Source organism: Arvicola amphibius, chromosome X (genome assembly GCF_903992535.2).
Source record: "Arvicola amphibius chromosome X, mArvAmp1.2, whole genome shotgun sequence".
Classification (NCBI taxonomy): domain Eukaryota; kingdom Metazoa; phylum Chordata; class Mammalia; order Rodentia; family Cricetidae; genus Arvicola; species Arvicola amphibius.
This window is the reverse complement of record NC_052065.1, coordinates 74333002-74352362: the sequence shown is the minus strand read 5'-3', so window position 1 is coordinate 74352362 and position 19361 is coordinate 74333002. Positions and strand designations below refer to the sequence as shown.

Sequence of the window (19361 nt, the reverse complement as noted above, 5' to 3'; positions counted from 1 at the left end):
GCCTGGACTATTGCATAAACTGGACATAGAGAACCCTCAGAGAGAGGACTGCTGAACTTGTCTAAAAGTGAGATGATCTTTCGGGATTCCTGATTCATGAAAGAGTCTGCAAGACATTCTGCAGGACACAGCAGAAAGTGACTGAACTGTCTTTGAAATTTCTTGCTTTATGTAAATGTCTGCTGGAAACTATGGGCCTGAAGGCCGAAGATGGATGCCCCAACGGTACAGAGGAACTTTGGGTGACTATCCAGGCAGCGAGATGTCTCTGTCATTTCTAGAGTTTTGTAAGTTGCTTACTTCTTATTTACTTAGGTAATATTATATCCTTCTGGAGTCTTTGATGGAGTTGAAGAATGGATAGATAGTTAAAGTTTTCCTTTGTTATGATAAAGATAAAATGGATATAAGTATTGTAACTAATTCTTACTTGATAACTATTTTGTTATATGTAATTTTACTATGTTAAAGTTAAAGCCTTTCTTTTATTGTTTAAACAGAAAAAGGGGAAATGATGTGGGAGAGGCTTCTGTTTGAGTTGATTTCATTGGCTAATAAAGAAACTGCCTGGCCCATTTGATAGACCGCCCCTTAGGTGGGTGGAGTAGACAGAACAGGAAGAGGAAGTGAGGTAGAAGGATCAGTAAGATGCCACACCTCTCCTAAGTGAGACAGACCACTGTGCCTCTCCTGAGAGAGAGGCCAGATGCGATGAAGCTCCAGCCCAAGATGGACGCACACTAGAATCTACCTGGTAAGGCACCACTTTGTGGTGCTACACAGATTATTAGATATGGGTTAGTCAAGATGTGAGTAAGAGCCTGAAAATAATGGGCCAGGCAGTCTTTAAAAGAATACAATTTGTGTGATGTTATTTCGCGTGTAAAGCTAACCATGCGGGAGCCGAGCTGGGCGAAAAGCAGGCCCTCAGATACTCACTACAATCCTCAGACTCCCTAGATTGTCTTATGTCTCCACCAAACATCAGACTCCATATACCAGTGAAATTCTGTATCTTCCCCTTTATATTTTTCTTTCTGCCCAGCCATATTTCTCACATTTCTACCTCCCTTGTGTTGAGATTAAAGGTATGTGACTCCCAAAAACTGGGAGTAAAGATGTGTGCCACTACCATCTGGATCTGTTTTTGGATCCATCTTGTATAGATCAGGGTAACCTTAAACTCACAGAGATCTGTCTCCCTGTCTTCTGAATCCTGGGATTAAAGGTGTGTGCCACTATTCCCTTAATTCCCTAAAACACTAGTCTTAGCTTTGCACTCTGATCCTCAAGCAAGCTTTATTTATTAAAATACAAATAAAATGTCACTACAGTGGCACTTCACTAAACATAAAAATTTCTAGGTCCAACAATTTATCTGCAAAATTTATACAATTATTCTTTATAATTGAATAGTATTCCATTGTTAATGGGGAATTTTTGTCAGCCATTGATCTTTGAGGGGTGTGATCAGATTAAGGCATAACTTTTGGGTACCTGGAGAAAAACACAGGGCAACCCAAGATTTACTCTCTTTCTCCCTGTGGGTTTTGTGCTACACAGCTGATCTTGGATTTCTCATTTTTATTTTGTGAGTTTGCCCCTTATAATAAAAAAATATATATATACTTGGTCGATCTTTTAACTAGCCTTTGTTTTTTTTAAAATAAAATTAGATCCAATTTTATTAAAGATTTCAAATTACATATTTCAGATTTCTAGAATGGAATAGAACCATTTGGGGATTGACAAAAAATGTCATGATTAACACTGCCTCTATGTTAAGAGCACATTCCCATTATAAAAGAAGAACCTGTTCACTTTGGCAACAACTAATTCCTAAAGAAGCAAGGGAAAGTCTGTGCTAACTCTTTATGTTCACTGAAAACGGGATTTTATCTTTAGATTACAAACTTTAATGTTCAAAAAAATAAGCTGTGTTTAGATGAACTATGATTATAGAAAATAGCACAAACTATCTAATAGAAAGCAACTAAATTATTTTTAAAATAAAGGAAGTAATATAATTGGGTAAGGATTTCCTGTACTTAAAAATTTCAGGAAGAGGTTAGTTATAAAATGTGTTCACATACTAATATTTAGACCTTAATACTAAAATTTTACAAAAAGAACTATCACCTCTCCACAAAAGGAAAAAAAAAGCTTGATGTAAATTTTATTAATAGCAGGAATGTTACAAAAGTGCTCCAAGTACAACCCAATTAATATACCCTGTGAAGAAAAGTTCCCTCCTCCAAAATGAACAGTAATTAACCTGGGGTATTTTAAATGTGGCTCTTAACATCTAAAAGTTAAATGGCATGATCCCTTGCAATGGCCTCATTACCACTTTGGGATTTATTACAATGTGGTCACTTGGAACACCCAAAGTGTGGGGGGGGACTAAATAAAAGCCACAAACCCTTTAATCTCCTAAAGTCATGTACTAATTTCATCCATTCCCACTATAATAAGAGCTACACACTCAAAGCTAGAATAGAGGTATTTAAAATTCATTCTCCAATTTAATTATTCAAGTTTGGTGTGCATATAATGCTGACCATCACACTTGTGGTACAGAGGCCTATTTTTTTAGAATGTTTAGTAAGACTGAGAAAATTTGTGAGATTTACCCCAATATGCCTTAACATATTTGTGAGGTAGTTAAAACAGTACTACCCATTCTCAATTGTCCACAGTAAAATACTTAGTGCTCAAGGATGAGTAGTGTGTCATTTAGGTAGCCTGGTTTATTCTCAATCTGAGATAATTCAACAGTTTGGCACCCAACGTGAGGCTCAGGTTCCCAGTGGCTTCAGCCAGCCACAACCAGGTTTCACTGTGTGGGTGGCCATAAACAGATGCTAACCTCTGCAGCATCTCAGAGCTGCTTTGAATATCCAGATTCCTGCGTATTGGCATGCTTTGCTTCTGCCTTTTGGGTCCAGCTTTCCCCAGCATGCCACGGAAGCTCAGGCGGGGCGTGGGCTCCCCTGGGTGTCTCTGTTAGCATTTCTGTTCTGCTGGACAGGAGTGGCTGCTGACGAGTCAGGGACCTCCAAGGAGCACACAGTCTGTGATTTGCACTAAACAACTGCTTTTAATTTGAGAATATTTTTCTATCTATCTATCATTATAACCAATTCAAACTGTTCAAGCAGGCCACACGGCTACTACTGAAACACCTACTGGCAAGTAATAGTTATTGCACCTACTCCAACTCGTTACAGATAAAATTTATAAGTCCCAATTTATAATTCATAATTTAAAAGGACAAGATGACAGATAACAATACAAAAATTCAACAGTTATTTTTTTTACTTACACAATATATGATATTATGTAAAGATTGTGTGATTTTCCTTCTGCATCCCTTTATTTAATTCTGGGGATTAGCTTTGTCATTCATATTTTCTCCTTAAAATCATTGTTTAATAATAGGGACAAAAATGAGATGCTTTTAAAGTTAATACATTCTTTACAGACTGATAATGACCAATTAAAATAATTCAACACTTTAAAAGAGAATACAACCAATTTAACAAACAAAACAAATCAATGACAAAGGCTACAGAGACATTGTCTTAAAAAATCCGTGCTATTAAATATATTAATCAAAATCTGTTAAACAGTTATACTAGATTGACAAATAACATGTCTCTCTGAAAAGGTAAAATGTGCACTATAAAAATTATTCCAGAAATGAGAAGTTATCTTTACTAAACAGACTTCACATCTGAAAATCCTCAATGAGGACATTTAAGCAAAACATCAGACAGGAGATCCAGATGTTGCAACAGACAATGCTAAAAAGATTTTAAAAGATTTTTTAAAATTACCAAATTTAATGACCAGGGACAAACAGTATAAAGAGAAAGTTTAGCCTCATCAGTATGTACCAAACTCCAAAATAGCTTACCCAGAGTTTTTACTGCCTATCCAGGGATCTAAAAAGAACATCTGGTACCAGATACCCTAGGACAGTCAAAAAATATACATAAAAACCCATATGTATGACTGATCTAAAAAAATTAAACAATAGTTTCTTATAAAATATATTCATCCTTTGTTAAAAAATAGTTAAAATGTGGGCTTCAAGCAATAAGACATTTAAGTTGTTCCTATTTTCTGGCTATTATGAATAGGGTGAGTATGAATATGTATGAGGAAGAATGTGTGAAGTAAGATACTTTGGGAATATATGCCAAGGAGTGGAATATCTGGGTAAACTGGTAGATTTACTCAGGTTTTTAAGTATTCTCCATACTGATTTGCAGAAGGGCTGCAAAAATTTGAATTCCCAGCAACAGTGAGGAGGTTTCCTTACTTTACATGTTTGTTAGCTTTAATTGTCAGTGGTTTTATTGATCTAGCCATTTTCACTGGGTGAAAAGCAATATCAGAATTAATTTCCATAATTGGAAAGATGGTTAACAATTTTTGAAGTATTCCATAGGCTTTTTTTTATGTTTTTTATATAAAAACAATCTCTGGTTAGATTTCTAGCCCATATGTGTTTAATTGGTTCATCTTTTTCTTTGTTAAAATATGGTTAAAATTTTCTCCCACATTATGTTGTTTATTTCTCTGTCTTACTGCTATCTTAGCTGTGCAGAGGCTTAATAATTTTGTGAATTACCACTCATCAATTGTTGACCTTAATTCCTTGGCAAATGGAGTCTTATCCAGTAAGTGCTTTCCAATTCCCATATTTTGTAGGGTACTCCAATTTTTCTTCTAGAAATTTTAGTAGTTTAGATTTTCAATTAAGGTCTTCATCAACTTGGATATCATTTTTATGCAGGATGATACATATCAATATTATTTAATTTTATGAAGTATGGACATCAACTTTTCCCATTGCAATTTGTCAAAGATAACTATTGTTTTTTTTCTAGTGTAACTTTACTTTTGCCTCACTGTCAAATATTAGATAACAGTAGTTATGAGTTTCATGATTGAGTTTTCTATTTTTTATACTTGTCCAGTTGCTCATTATGTGTTTTGGTTTCAGTGCTATATTGTTTTTATTATAGCTCTATAATATATCTTAAAGCTTATAATAGCAATCACTCCAATTTGTTTCTTTCTGTTCAAGATTTCTTTGGCTATCCGGAGTGATTTCTGCTTCCATATAAATTTTAGGACTAAAATTATGTTTTTATAAAGGATGCTGTGGATATTTTGTTTGGGATAAATGAATATGTAAATTACTTTTTGAAGAATGGTAATTATCACAATATTAATACAACAAATACATGAATATGGAATGTCTTTCAAGTTGCTAGCATCTTTCTCAATCTCATTCTTCAGAGATTTGAAGTTTTCCTTGTAGAGTGCTTTCACATACTTAGGTTTATTCCAAGATATTGTCTTATCTTTGATTTTATTGGAAATGGACATGTGTCCATGATCTCTATCTTAGTGTGTTTCTTGTTAGTATGCATAAAGGCTAATGATTTTTATAAGTTAATATCATGCCCTGCCACTTTGCTGCAATTGTGATTGTTTCAGGAAAATTTCTGGTGGAATATTTGAGATTGGTTATTTATATGATCAGATCATTTGCAAATGGATATAATTTGACTGATCTTCATATTTATACCTCTTTAACTTTTTTTTCTTTAATTGCTCTAACTAGTGATTCAAAAACCATATTGAAAGTGAATAGGATAGTGGACAGCCCTTTCTCACTTCTCATGTTAGTGGGATTACTCCATTCAAGATAATGTTGGCTGTATGTCATGCACATATATTTCTACCAGTTCTACATTCTCAAAGACTTTTGTCAAAAAGCACATTTGCTGTTTATTTTGTTATTGTTAAGAGCTTTTTATGCATCTGTTGGGATGATCACATTGCATTAAATATATTTATATTATTTATTATACTTAAGTGATTTTGTATGTTGAATCAAGCCTGCATTTCAGGAAGAACCAACCATGCATTTTCAGGTTAAAGCCAACTTGATCCTGATGTGTGCTTGTTCATAGTTCACTACTATTTTATTGAGAATTTTTGGATATATGTTCATCAGGGATATGAATCTATAATTTTATTTTTTGTCATGTCATTACCTAGTATGAATATTAGAGTATTACAGGTTTCATAGAACAAGTTATGTTGTGATCGTTGTGTTTCTAGTTTTCTTTGTGTTTGGCTTGATTTAGTTGCAGTTCTTTGAAATTCTTGTAGAATTCACAAAATTTAGTAATGAATAGTTCTGACAGTTGTCCTTTGTTCTTTTGAAGACTTTCCCTAGTATTTTAACCTCCTCATTCATTATGTGTCCATACAATTTTTTTCTCATGTAATGCTGGTAGCTTGGATGACTCAAGAAATTCAGTTTTTTTTCTTTTAGATTTCCAAATTTTTGGTGCTATGACTTTAAAATATTTCCTTATAATATTATGTATTCCTTTTTTGTCTGTTGAAATTTTTCCCTGCTCCATTATGACACTGTTAATTTGGATCATCCTTCTTTCTATTGTTTCCTTGGGTAACAAGTTTTTAGATCATGTTTATCTTCTCAGAGTATTCATATTTTTACGTTCATTGATTCTTGGTATTTTCTTCTCGTGACTGAGATCTTTAATTTGAATAAAGAAATGTGGCTCTGAAACCACTGATCTAGTGCTAGGCCAAGAAGTGATTTACAAGTAACAAGGGTTCATAATCAGAGATCTGGAACTAGCCTTATGTTTTGAAGATGGTAACAGGTTTTAGGAATGTGAGTAAGGGAAAAAACAACTAAACCAGGAAAAGTGACTTGTGGACAAAAGGGTTTGTGGGCTCTGGGTTCAGAATTAGAATTGTCTACACATATGTATTTTTAAAAGAAGCTCCTGTGACCATATTGCTGCATATATAATATGTTATTGTTTTGGAATTTTTAGACAGTGAGGCCTTATTCTTGGTTAGCCTCCATAAATTTACAGAAAGACCACAATGATGAAGACAATATATACTTGAGTAAGACACAGAGAAATCAAGCTGTATATGCTCTTGAAGCTTCATTTCTACTGGTTAACTGTCATAGCATTGGAAGATTCTGTGAAAGCTACCATAAGAGAAAAATACTCAAGAATTAAATCAATAATAACCGGTACAATAGTGGCTTTATCATGGGAGTAACCAACTACTATACTATTGGATGTAAGTCCTGTTCCACAGTGTGGAACACATACTTAATATTATTACTGGGTCAAGAACCTATTGCTATGCTACTAAATGGATATACTATTAATCTTAACAACTAATGACATATTCATATGCAAGGATAAATTGTTACTTCAACCCATGTCTGATACTTTCTACTTGCAATATATGAGGATTAACATAGGTACCCATGACTTGCCAGGGTGCAGAAATTAAGAGAATACAGAATATTCATTCTCAAAAAGAGATTAAATAATTCAACCACTCTTCCAAAATCCCAGATATGATTTAAAAGATAGAACAAAATGAGTGTAAGATTTAGAGGCTCTGGGTGACTGCAGAGAAAGATTATCTTCTACTTCTTTTATTATTATTATTATTATTATTATTTATTATACTTAAAAATACCAATCCAATTTTCCACTTCCTCCTCTCCTTCCACTTCCCTCCGATTCCCTCCACACACCTTTCCTTCTACCCACCTCCAATCTTAAGAGAGGACAAGGCACCCTGCCCTGTTAGAAGTCCGAGGCCCTCTCCACTACATCCAGGTTAATCAAGGTATACAACCAAAGAGAATAGGATCCCCAAAAGCCAGTACATGCAGTAGAGACAATTCCCAGTGCCATTGTCATTGGTCCCTCAGTCTGGCCCAACTGTAAACCACATTCAGAGAGACTAGTTTGATCTCCAGTGCTCATTCATTCCCATTCCAGTTGGAGTTGGTGAGCTCCCATTAGCTCAGGAACTTTGTCTAAGTGGGTGAACCCCTCATGGTCTTGACGTCCTTGCTCATACTCTCCCTCCTTCTGCTCTTCAACTGGACCTTGCAGGCTCAATCCAGTGCTCTGATGTAGGTCTCTGTCTCTGTTTCCATCTGTTGTTAGACAAAGGTTCTATGGTGATATTTAAGATAATCATCAGTTTGTCTACAGGGCAAGGCCAGTTCAGGCACTCTCTCTATTGCTTAGGGTCTTAGCTGGGGTCATCCTTATTGATTCCTCAGAATTTTTCTAGAGCCAGGTTTCTTGCTAACTGCATAATGGCCCACTCAATCAAGATATCTCTTTCCTTGCTTTCATATTTGTCCTTCCTCCATCTCAACTATCTCATTCCCTCAAGCTCTCCCCAACTCTGACCTTCTCCTCTTCTCTTCCTCTTTTCCCCTATAAGATTATCTTTTAAACACTGCAGGACAGATACACAGATGATCTCAACAGAGGTTATAACAGTATTTCCTCAAGCTGTGCAAACCCAAGATAAACCAAATACATGCATGGTGATTAAACTGAGTATATACAATTCCCCCTTTACCAAGAAGGCACTGTGGAGATATTTAAAACTGCTAGCTACAAGGAGAGTGAGAGACTGATATTTCTAGGCGTGTAGTTGACCATTCTCCAGTTTAAGACTGCAAATTCAATAATATTTAGGCAACACAGATTGATCATGAAGGATTTTTTTAAATGCAAAAAATTGGATGGGCAGAGAAGTGGATTTCCATTGGGAAATGACAGAGGAAGAAGAGTGAATATAAAGAAAACACAATGTTTGAAATTCAAAGAACCAATTTAAAATTGTCTTAAAAGAATAAATATTCCCTTTCTTTTTAGAACTTTACATTTAATTTTAACTAGTTTTTCTGAGTTTCAAAAATAAGAACAGTTTTGGGATGGAAGTGGTGGTATATATCATTATTCCCTGCATTGCAAAGCAGAAGTATATGGATCTCTGTGAGTTCAAGAGCAGCCTGGTGAACAACATATATCCCCAGACAGCTAGAGCTACACTTTTTATCTCCAATAAGTAAAACAAATAAAATAAAAATAGATTTTAACTGAAGATACCCCTTGGTAATAGAATATTTGCCTAGAAAAGAATTGAATTTTGAAACATTAGGAGCCCAATTTTAGGCCTCAGCAATGAAAACAGATAGATAGATAGATAGATAGATAGATAGATAGATAGATAGATAGATAACAGGCAGGCAGGCAGACAGACAAAGTTTTAAAGCTATTTGCCTATTATCATTATTGTGTATGCAACTACAGTACTTTGCATGACTTATATTAAAAACATTACTTGTTATTCTCTATATTTTCCCATATTTTTATTTAACACCTTCTTAAAATAAATGAAAATTTATCAACTGCATTGTAATTGATTAGGAATTGATTACTTGATTGCTTTTATTGATATTTCTTTACATTTATTTAGGGCAGTAAATAATTTCATAAGTTTTAATAATTGAGTAAAAAAGAAATGAGGCCTCACCTATCCTAAAGCATATATTTCTGTCCTCCCTACATATGTTCATCTTCTATGTTCACTATGTTTCTCTTTTTTCTTACATTATATGAAAGGTGCTAACAAGTAGTGAAACAGTATGTTTTACATTTAAGTTAAGGTGTAAATGGACACTAAAAATAGTCTTGAATACAGAGATAAAGATCTTAAAATTTTATTAATACAATTTGTATTATTCACTATAATTACTGAGTATTATTTTAGGTTTCAATTTCCAATTCATAGCATTTACCTGATATGTAACATAGAAAATAAACTCTAGTGGCTTCAATATTCAATTACAAAATTAATAGTAATTTTACTCTTCTGCTTTAAAAGTTGATAGAAAGTATTGATTGGATCAAATGATAGTTAGAAAAACAGAAAAAAATATATTATGGAACTGAAAATTGTTTCACGTTTAAATTAATTGATCCATAGACAAAATGTGTCTATTATTTTAAATATCATAAATTATATTCTAGCTTGCTTGTGACACATGAGAATTTCCATAGATAGAGAGATAGACAGACAGACAGACAGACAGATAGACAGACAGACAGACAGACAGAGACAACAGTGGTCACTAAATCTGAGATTTATTATGGCTATCTTGTTAAGAATGCCTTGTGAATTCAAAGTGCAGAATTAAATTAGAATATACAATTAAAAGTAGTTTTTCCATATAGGTATTCTTACACTCTATTGGAAGATTAAATTTGATTCATGGTATTAATTCAGTTTAATCATAATTTTGTTCATTTCATTGAATCTCATTTTCTTCTTACATTTGGTTTACATTAAGCTGCTGATTATATTTAGCAAGAACCATAATTTTTAAATCATAGTGCTACCCTGTGTCTATTAAAATAAATTCATCCACTTAAAGATAAATGCTATGTAGCATATAAAGCACAGATCAGTCTTATAAAAGTAATCACTGGAAACTCAAGTACCAAGTTTATTTTTAATTAAACTATAGTATCAGTATATATGCATTTATGTATATGTGAATCAGCATCCAAATGGAATCTCACCAAAAAAGTGAATTTGTTAGCATTGTTTTGAAAATAAAAATAAATTACAAATACATTTGTTATTCTAAGCAGACTTTTGATTATCTTACTTTAATTGACATTGGAGTTGGTTTTCTTTTTAATTCACATCCTTACTTTTTAAATTATCTTCCAAGTGACATTAGTTTTATGAGATAACAGTGGATGGTCATGAAAGCAAATCTTTGGTTTCAAATATGAACTTGAAAACTTTTAAGTAAGAGTTAATTAAAGGATTTAATAATATTAATGTTTGCCTTTAGTATTGAAAAACTAATTCATATTGTGTGGCTTCATATTTCCGTGCTTTTCTCTGAGATATCTTTTTAATTGGATATATAACCTCTAGTCTCCTATAATGTCTATGTTTATGTTTTACTAAACTCTTTTTCTGTTTTTGTTTGTTTGTTTGTTTTGAGACAGGGTTTCTCTGTAGCTTGGGAGCCTGCCCTGGAACTAGCTCTTGTAGACCTGTCTGACTTCAAACTCACAGAGATCCACCTGACTCTCTGCCTCCTGAGTGCTGGGATTAAAGGCCTGTGCTAATACCAACTGCCCTGTGTTTTAGTAAACTCTTATTGAAGCATAATTTCTTCTGCAAGTATTTAAAGTTTGGAAAGTTGAAATGATTAAATAAATTCAACTAACAGCATATTCTTCCCAGTTTTTAACCATTAGCAAAAGGTGGACTAATGTTTAGCTCCTTCTTTGATTGCCGGTTTAACTTCTGTCCCTTTAATGCCAGCCCCTTTAACTTCACAGATGATATAACCCCTGGTGAAACTGGGATATGGCACCTTGATATCCAGTGTTCTGTCTTCCAGAATTATAAAGCAAAGCAAATTCCAATTTTTCTTTATTATAAACTGATACAATCCAAGTATTTTGCTAAAACAGTAAGAGAAAACTAAAATAGAAATTGATACTAGAGACACAATATGCTGTTTTAACACACACCTGAAAATATAAACATGCCTTTAAAAATTGGACAATGAATGGGTACTAGAAGATTCTGGATGAACAGATAAGAAAATGTCCAGATTTCATGCTCTGTTTCTTGCTTGATTACATTAGAAAATATGAGCTCCTAGTTTTCCAGTTCTAATGCCTTCCCTGATACTTGCTGCCAATCTTTTCTATCACACAAGAATTTTATCTCTCTCCAACCATGAGCAAAAATAAAATTTCTTCTATAATTTATTATCTAAGTTAGAGTTATTATTGCTATGTAGAGATAGTGTAATCAAGATAGCTAATAAAAGGAAACATTTTATTGGGAACGTACTTACAGTTTCAGAGAATTGGTCCATCATTATTAATCATTATTATGGTAATGGACATGATATCAGGCATGTAGGCATAGCACTGGAGCAGCAACTGAGAACTTATATCTTGATCTGCACACAGAAGGGAGAAAGAGAGAGAGAGAGAGAGAGAGAGAGAGAGAGAGAGAGAGAGAGAGAGAGAGAGAGAGAGAGAGAGACTGGGGCTGTTGTGCAATTTGAAATTTCAATGACCACCCCCCAGTTACATACATCCTCCAACAAGGCTATATCTCTTAATCGTTCTTAAACAACCTGCCAACTTGGAACCAAATATTCAAATATATGAACTTCTGGAAGGCATTCTATTTAAACAACCATAGTTGCCTTATTCAAGGTGTTTCATCATAACAACAGAAAAGTAACCAATATAAACCCCCTCTAGTCCACTTTAAAATATTGACTGGCTTCAGCTTATATAAGACCAGTGGAAGCAACCACAAATGTCTCTCCCTTTTTAAGATTTCTATTAAAGTATATGTATGACTGTGTTTGTAGTTTTGTGCATGTGAGTGCAGGTCTACATGGATTTCAGAAGTAGATTACTGTGGCACAATGGTCTTGTATTGTTTTAATAAAATGTTGATTGGACAGTAGCCAGGCAGGAAGTATAGGTGGGGTGACCAGGCAGAATATATAGGTGGGGCAAGGAGATGAGGAGAATTCTGGGAAGAGGAAAGGGTCACTCTGCAGTCATCACCCAGACACAGAGGAAGCAAGATGAGAATGCCTTGCTGATAAAAAGTAGCAAGCCATGTAGCTAACACATGCAAAAATTCTATAAGTTATAAAAGTTAATAAGAAGCCTGAGGTAATAGGCTAACCAGTTCATAATTAGTGTAGACCTCTCTGTGCTTCTTTGGGACTGAACAGCTGAGGGACTGGGTGGAACAGAAACCTCAGTCAATAGTAGATATTGCATTCCCTGGAACTAGAATTATAGGTGGTTTAGGACTACCTGAGGAGCATGCTGAGAACCACATTCCAGTCATGTGAAAGTAAAGTAACCTCTGATCCATTCCTCCACTAAATTAAAATGTTTTGTAATAAAATTCTTCTGGCAAATCATAAGTTTGTGTATTTTCTTCCTTTGCATACAATCTCATCTATTAAAAAGATCAAAGTATTCCTTGACAGTGATAAGTTAGAACTTCCCTGTTTCTCCAAGTAGTGACATAAAAATTATATGAGCTCTCAACAGTGATTTGATTGAAACATATTGTATGATGGCTTTGTTCTTATTTGATTCCTGTTTTCACAGTGGATTTTAGCCCTTATATACATCTTTTGGTACAAACAAATTACCAAGTTGATTTAGGGTTTATTGTTGTTCAGGCCTCACAATCTGACTTCAATTCCCAGAGTGCACATGGAAGTATATGGAAAGAACCAGTTCCACAAAGTTACCCTCTAACACACATATGTGCTATGGCACACAATCACACCCTCCAACACCCACCATATACATGTGTGTTCTACCATATCACAATATAATAGTTATAACAAATTTTTAAAAATAGAAATTTGATCTTACCCTCATCATACTTGTGATTTCTGAAAGAACAATAGCAAAAATGAAAAAAACTCCAAGGGGATGGGAATGGCAATATATACTTTTGGTTGGGGTGTACAGTGACACAACTGCTATGGAAATCACAATGAAGTTTCATCAAAACACTAAAGTTAAAAGTATAGTAGGACCCATATCTTCTGAGTATATAACAGAGGACTCAAAAAAACCACAATTATTTGTGCATTTCTTTTTTTTTTTATTTTAGCACTATTAACAATCGGTAAATTATAAAGAAAGCGTATATAATTGACAAGAGATGAAAGTTTAAAGAAATTGTCACAAACACAGACACACACCCACAAACACACAGAGAATAGTGCTTTGTTTAAATATGAAGGAGAATTAAATTATGTCATCATCTGGATAATGGATTTAATTGGAGATCATTATTTTTCTTATTTACCTCATTTGTACATATTATCATTCCTTAGAGTTTCATAAAAACATATACATATATTAGAGATTCATAAAATGCTATGTATGTACACACACACACACACACACACACACATATGCAGAAAAAAAACACTGGTGGATAGAGGAGAAGGTCATGAGGGAGAAAAGGAGAGACAATCGTTAGGGGAAAAGGGGTACAAATGGTCAAAATAATAAAGAAATTGCCTTCATTGAATCCAACACTGTGTATAATTAATGTAGTTTTAAAAACATCAATTGAAAATTACTTGCTTTCTTTTAGAGTGTTAGCTCATGTCTTTTATTGAAACATTTGAGAGTTGAGGCAGCAAGATCTGAGTTCAAGACATGCTTGTGCTACAAAACAAGACTTTATCTCAAGGAGAAGTTGAAATACTTGGGAAGAAGCAGAGAGGTCAGCAAGAGAAAAAAGAGGGTTATTGGAAGAAAATGGGGGAATATGATCACAATACATTGTATACAAGTAATGAATTCAAAATGTTAAAATTAACTAATTAAAAAGACAAGCAATATAACAAATGTGTGATACTTTAAAAAGCAATACACAAAATGTATAAACAATTTTAAGAAATTGAATAATTTCTTTTTGCAACAAATGTTGCAAAAGGAAAGCTGAAATGAACTTGGATGGAATCTGCATTGGTATTTCATTTCACTCACACAGTGTGACCTTATACTTTTATTGTTATCTATTATTTAAGGGAATCTGCCACCTAGTGTACATATAAACTGAGAGGACAGTTTCTTCTAGGCATTTCAGGGCTTAGCAAGTGCATTTTACTAAGAATGAAGCAAGGTATCTTTCATTTTCCTTTTGTTTTATTTGGATACGTGTTGGTTTGTTTGAATCATAGTGCTGGAAACTAAGTGTAAGATCTGACACTCAGCACACAAGCACTACACTCACTGATATTCATAGCCAGTCTGAGAGGAACATAGTTTAATAAGATTCTTGTGTATATTTCTTTTAGAGACTAAGAATACAGGAAAATTTCTAAATGTAAAAACTAATATAATTGATTTCTACTCAGAGAAAATCTTTTTAAAAGCATGTTACTATTTTTTTGATCTAGTTAGTTTATCTGAAATTTAATTTCAGACAATACATTTTACTTTTTTTCTTATGTATTTTTGACTTTTGATTCATAAATTTTTACTGATTTGAATGTTAAAAATAAATATCAAGTTACGTTTTTCAGTTATCTTGCTACTGAGTTTAGGATATGATTGCACTTGTCTCATCAGACACCTAATAGGTGATTAGATACCAAACATATTTTGTTTCTCTATAAGAAGGCCTCTAGTATCTAGTTACTGCTTGGTTTTCCTGATACTGTCATTCATTAACTTTGTGGTGATCAAATATACTATTGAACCCTCAATTAAGGAATTATGCCTAAAAAAGGAATATTCTCAGCAAAGCATATTTAAAATGTTGACATCCTGTTCTTTAAGATGATTCTGTAAAAATACTAAGTACACTTGAGAGAATAAGTATATTTACATGAATTAGTATATTTTTATGAGCAATGTATTTTTTATAAGTAAAAGTTAAACTCTGATAGTTTTAGGATACTTTAGCAAATTCTCTTGTTCTTCTGACAAGAGATACATACGGATTTCTTTCCCCTTAACTGTAGCTTGAATTGAGTAATTCATTTCTAAAGAATACAATAACAGTGATGGCATATGGCTTAAGAGCGTTAGTAATAAAAGGCAATGAAATTTAATTCTTATTCTATCTTATAATATTTACCCTGGGGAAGTTAGCTGCTATGTTTCAATGGAAACTTCTCAATGAGAGGAATGTCACTTCTTAGCCACACTCCCAAAGGAATTGAAATTGGAAATGGTTCTGTTAATGAATAAGCCATTTAGAAGTAGATTCTTCTGAGCTAGTTAAGATTTTGGGTGACCAAAATTTGGACAGACTGATTGACTATGCTGTCTTAGGTGACTTTGAGACTGAAGGTGTAACACGAGAGCCTGCTTGTTGGGGGTTTCTGTCCTCCCAATAGGTCTCACCGCCAGCAAGTCCCAAGAAAAGTCCCACAGAGTTCTACGTTAGAAATAAACTGGTTGGTCCATTAGCTCAGGCTTTGTATTAGCTCTTATAACTTATATAACCCATTATTCTTATCTATATTAACCACATGGCTCAGTACCTTTTTCAGTGAGGCAAGTCACATCCTGCTTCTTCGGTGATCTGGGCAGGACTGTGGAAAGAGCTTCCTTCTTTCCAGAATACTCTTGTTCTCATCACCCTGCCTCTACTTCCTGTCTGGTTGTCCCGCCTATACATCCTGCCTGGCTACTGGCCAATCAGTGTTTATTTAAAACATGATTGACAGAATACAGAAAATTCTCCCACACCATGAAGGGAACTGAATTAGTCTAGGATTCTTGACTTTTAGTAGCTATGTGATGCTATGGGACAATGGTCTTGTACTTTGTAAAGATCTCTTATCTATATTTTAGCCAAGCAGGAAGTATAGGTGGGGCAATGAGAACAGGAGAATTCTGGGAAGAGGAAAGTCATGGTCTTCAGTCTTCCCAGAAAATTCCAGACACAGAGGAAGCAAGATGATAATGTCTCACTGATCAAAGGTACCAAGCCATGTGGCTAGCATAGACAAGAATTATGGGTTAATTTAAGATATAAGAATTAGTTAATAAGAGAGCCTCAACTATTAGGTCAACTAGTTTATGATTAATGTAGACCTTTGTGTACTTTTTTAGGACTCAGCATCTGTGGGACCTGGTAGGATGGAAACCTCTGTCAACAATGTGACAGAGATCTTTATTTTTGTGAGTAACTAATACTGAAGTGATTTTTATAGGAAAAAAATGCTGGCAGTTTTGATTTGAACTTATTCATAATTGGTCTGCCAAGATTACCCTCCTTGCTTAGGTGTGTACAACAACATCCACTGTGCAAATAATGCCTATTCATTGTTGTCAAGTCATAGATCTTGCACAAATAAATAAGTTTCTGAGTTTCCATTTAATTTATTGGTTTTATATTTCTCTTGAAGGTTAAGCTTTGAAATAGTTTATGAATTTGTATTACACTAGTTTGAACAGCATATGTTTGACCTAGTCACTACAGTTTCCGTTAACCTATGTTCTTATAATTAATTAGATAAATTTTTTTTTCTATTTTTATACTAGACTTTTAGGCAAGAATACTACATACTATTTGTAAACATATATATATATATATATATATATATATATATATGCTTTGAATGCTATGAATTTACTACTACTTTGCATTGCTAAAACTAAGTTGTTAATATTTATATAATTTTTATTTCATAATTCACTCATCATTCATAATTTATTATCTTAAGTACTTCTGGATCAGTCATTGGGTAACCAGTCACACAATCTTCTCTGAGATGGCCAATCTAGTCTATGTATCCCTTATTGCTGGGAGTCTTATCTGGGATCATCCTTGTAGATTCCTTTGAGTTTCCCTTGCACCAAATTTCTACATGACCTGGATCAATTTCCCTTTCTAATTTTGTGGTAGTTTGTTCATGAATGACCCACAAAGGCCCAGATATTTGAATACTTAGTCCTCTGTTGCTATAATTGTTTGTAAAGGATTAGGATTTGTGATCTTGTTGAAAGATATATGTCTGTGAGGACAGCCTTTGCGGTTTCAAAATTCCATGCCATTCCCAGTCTCTCTTTCTCTCCCCCCTCTCTATATTCTTTCATTCTCTCCCTCTACCTGCTATTTTCAGATAAAGCTGTAAGCTCTCAGTCATTTCCCCGGTGCTATGCTTGCCTGCATACTGCCATGATCTCCACCATGATAATCATGGCCTCTAAGCTTCTAAAACTGTAAGATCCAATAAACTCTCTCATCTTTAAATTACCTTGGTCATTATAGTAGATGGCCACAATAGAAGAATAACTAAGCCAGAAGTTGGTGCCAGGACATGGACTGTTGCTCTGCAAGCCTGAGCATGTTGTTAGGAGGAATGTGGCCGACTCTGGGACTTTGAACTAGGAAAGTGGTTGAACATTTTAAATGCTGCTTAATAGGCCATCATAGTAGGAATTTAGAAATACATTTTCATAGGTCACTAAATTTAGTACAAAATAACCTTACATCCCTCAGTCAAACTAAGCACCATTCCTACCTAAATGTATTTGCAAATGGAGCTCCTTATATCAAAAAATATTTATTTTAGTTAACTGATTCATTTTCATTTTTAGAAATCAACATTTATGACAGCTTCAGAGAAGAATTTCTATTCTCTCTAATCCAATTTATATATTTTATTACTTCCTTCCATAGGAGTCTAGTATGTAATCACACTTATTATTATTACATTAAAATTGTTGAATATTTATTGCTACAACTAAGGAAGCAGTTGCCTTGCAAGTTTTCTCACTACATTTATTTGGTCCTATGTAAGTACTTCCCAGTCCTTAGGTACTCTCTTACTATTTATTTAATAAATGAATGTTGCTTCAGCAGCTTGCTTATCTTGTTTTTCACCACATTACTTGACTAAACCACACCTGTTATTAAATGCTACCTCCATGTTCTGTTTCATTGATAGAAATATCATGAATCATTATAACTCACACAAATACCTCTTTTTTATAGTGATTTTACTTTCCTTTGATTAATTGGTATTATGTCAGCAACTAGTGGTTCTAAAAATCTACAGTATGCTTTTTTAACTCACTTGTGCCAAGGCTGACAGTATAATATAATAATAGAGTGCTTCCCTAGCAAATGTAAAAGCTCTGAGTATAATTAAAAACATTTTAAAAGATTTAGAAAGAAAATGAACAAAACTAAAATACCCATTCTTCCGATTATGTTTATAAAGTTGTCTCCAATTCCTTCCATCCTGGACCCAGTGTCCTTTTATTTATAATGTCTATCTAGACTTGAACTGTGTTTCTAAAGTATTCTATAGAAATCAACTTCTTAACTTTCATCACAGAATTCTGGTTATCACATGTACAGTTCTGTTTCTTTTATTTATAACAAAACTTTTGTCATTGTTCTCTAAAATACAGTGTGACAGTTTTTAAGTATGTTTTCTGGGAGGCAACAGCTCATGGCAATATTAGGTCTTCTAATTAGTCAGAATTTATTACATGGAAGAATGTGTATTGGCTGTACACAAAATGTTATACCATTTTATATCAGGAATTTAATGGTCAATGTTTTTGTTGCCCATGGGAATCTTAGAACCAGTTTCATACAAATAATATGGAATGAATTTAAATTCAGTTAAATTCCCCAGAAATTCATAATGGTCATATATTACTGCATAAGCACTCATGATCTAATTTTAATCCATTGCTATATCTAAAATTATCATAACAGGATATCAAAATATTGTTCCAACTTCAATTCTAAATCTTAATATTTATTGTCATTTTTAAATGACTTTGTGAGAACATTATTTTTTAGTGTTTTCAGATTTCACAATGGTTAACATACATATATGCTAGTTTAACAAAAATATAAAAAGTATTTGTGACTATGGTGGAAAT

The 19361-nt window shown here is 33.7% G+C and overlaps 1 pseudogene; it reads left to right on the top strand.

The window, feature by feature from the left end:
* The window catches only part of LOC119804336, a 40659-nt pseudogene extending 24039 nt beyond the window's left edge, over positions 1 to 16620 (top strand).
* The last annotated feature ends 2741 nt before the right edge of the window (positions 16621 to 19361 follow it).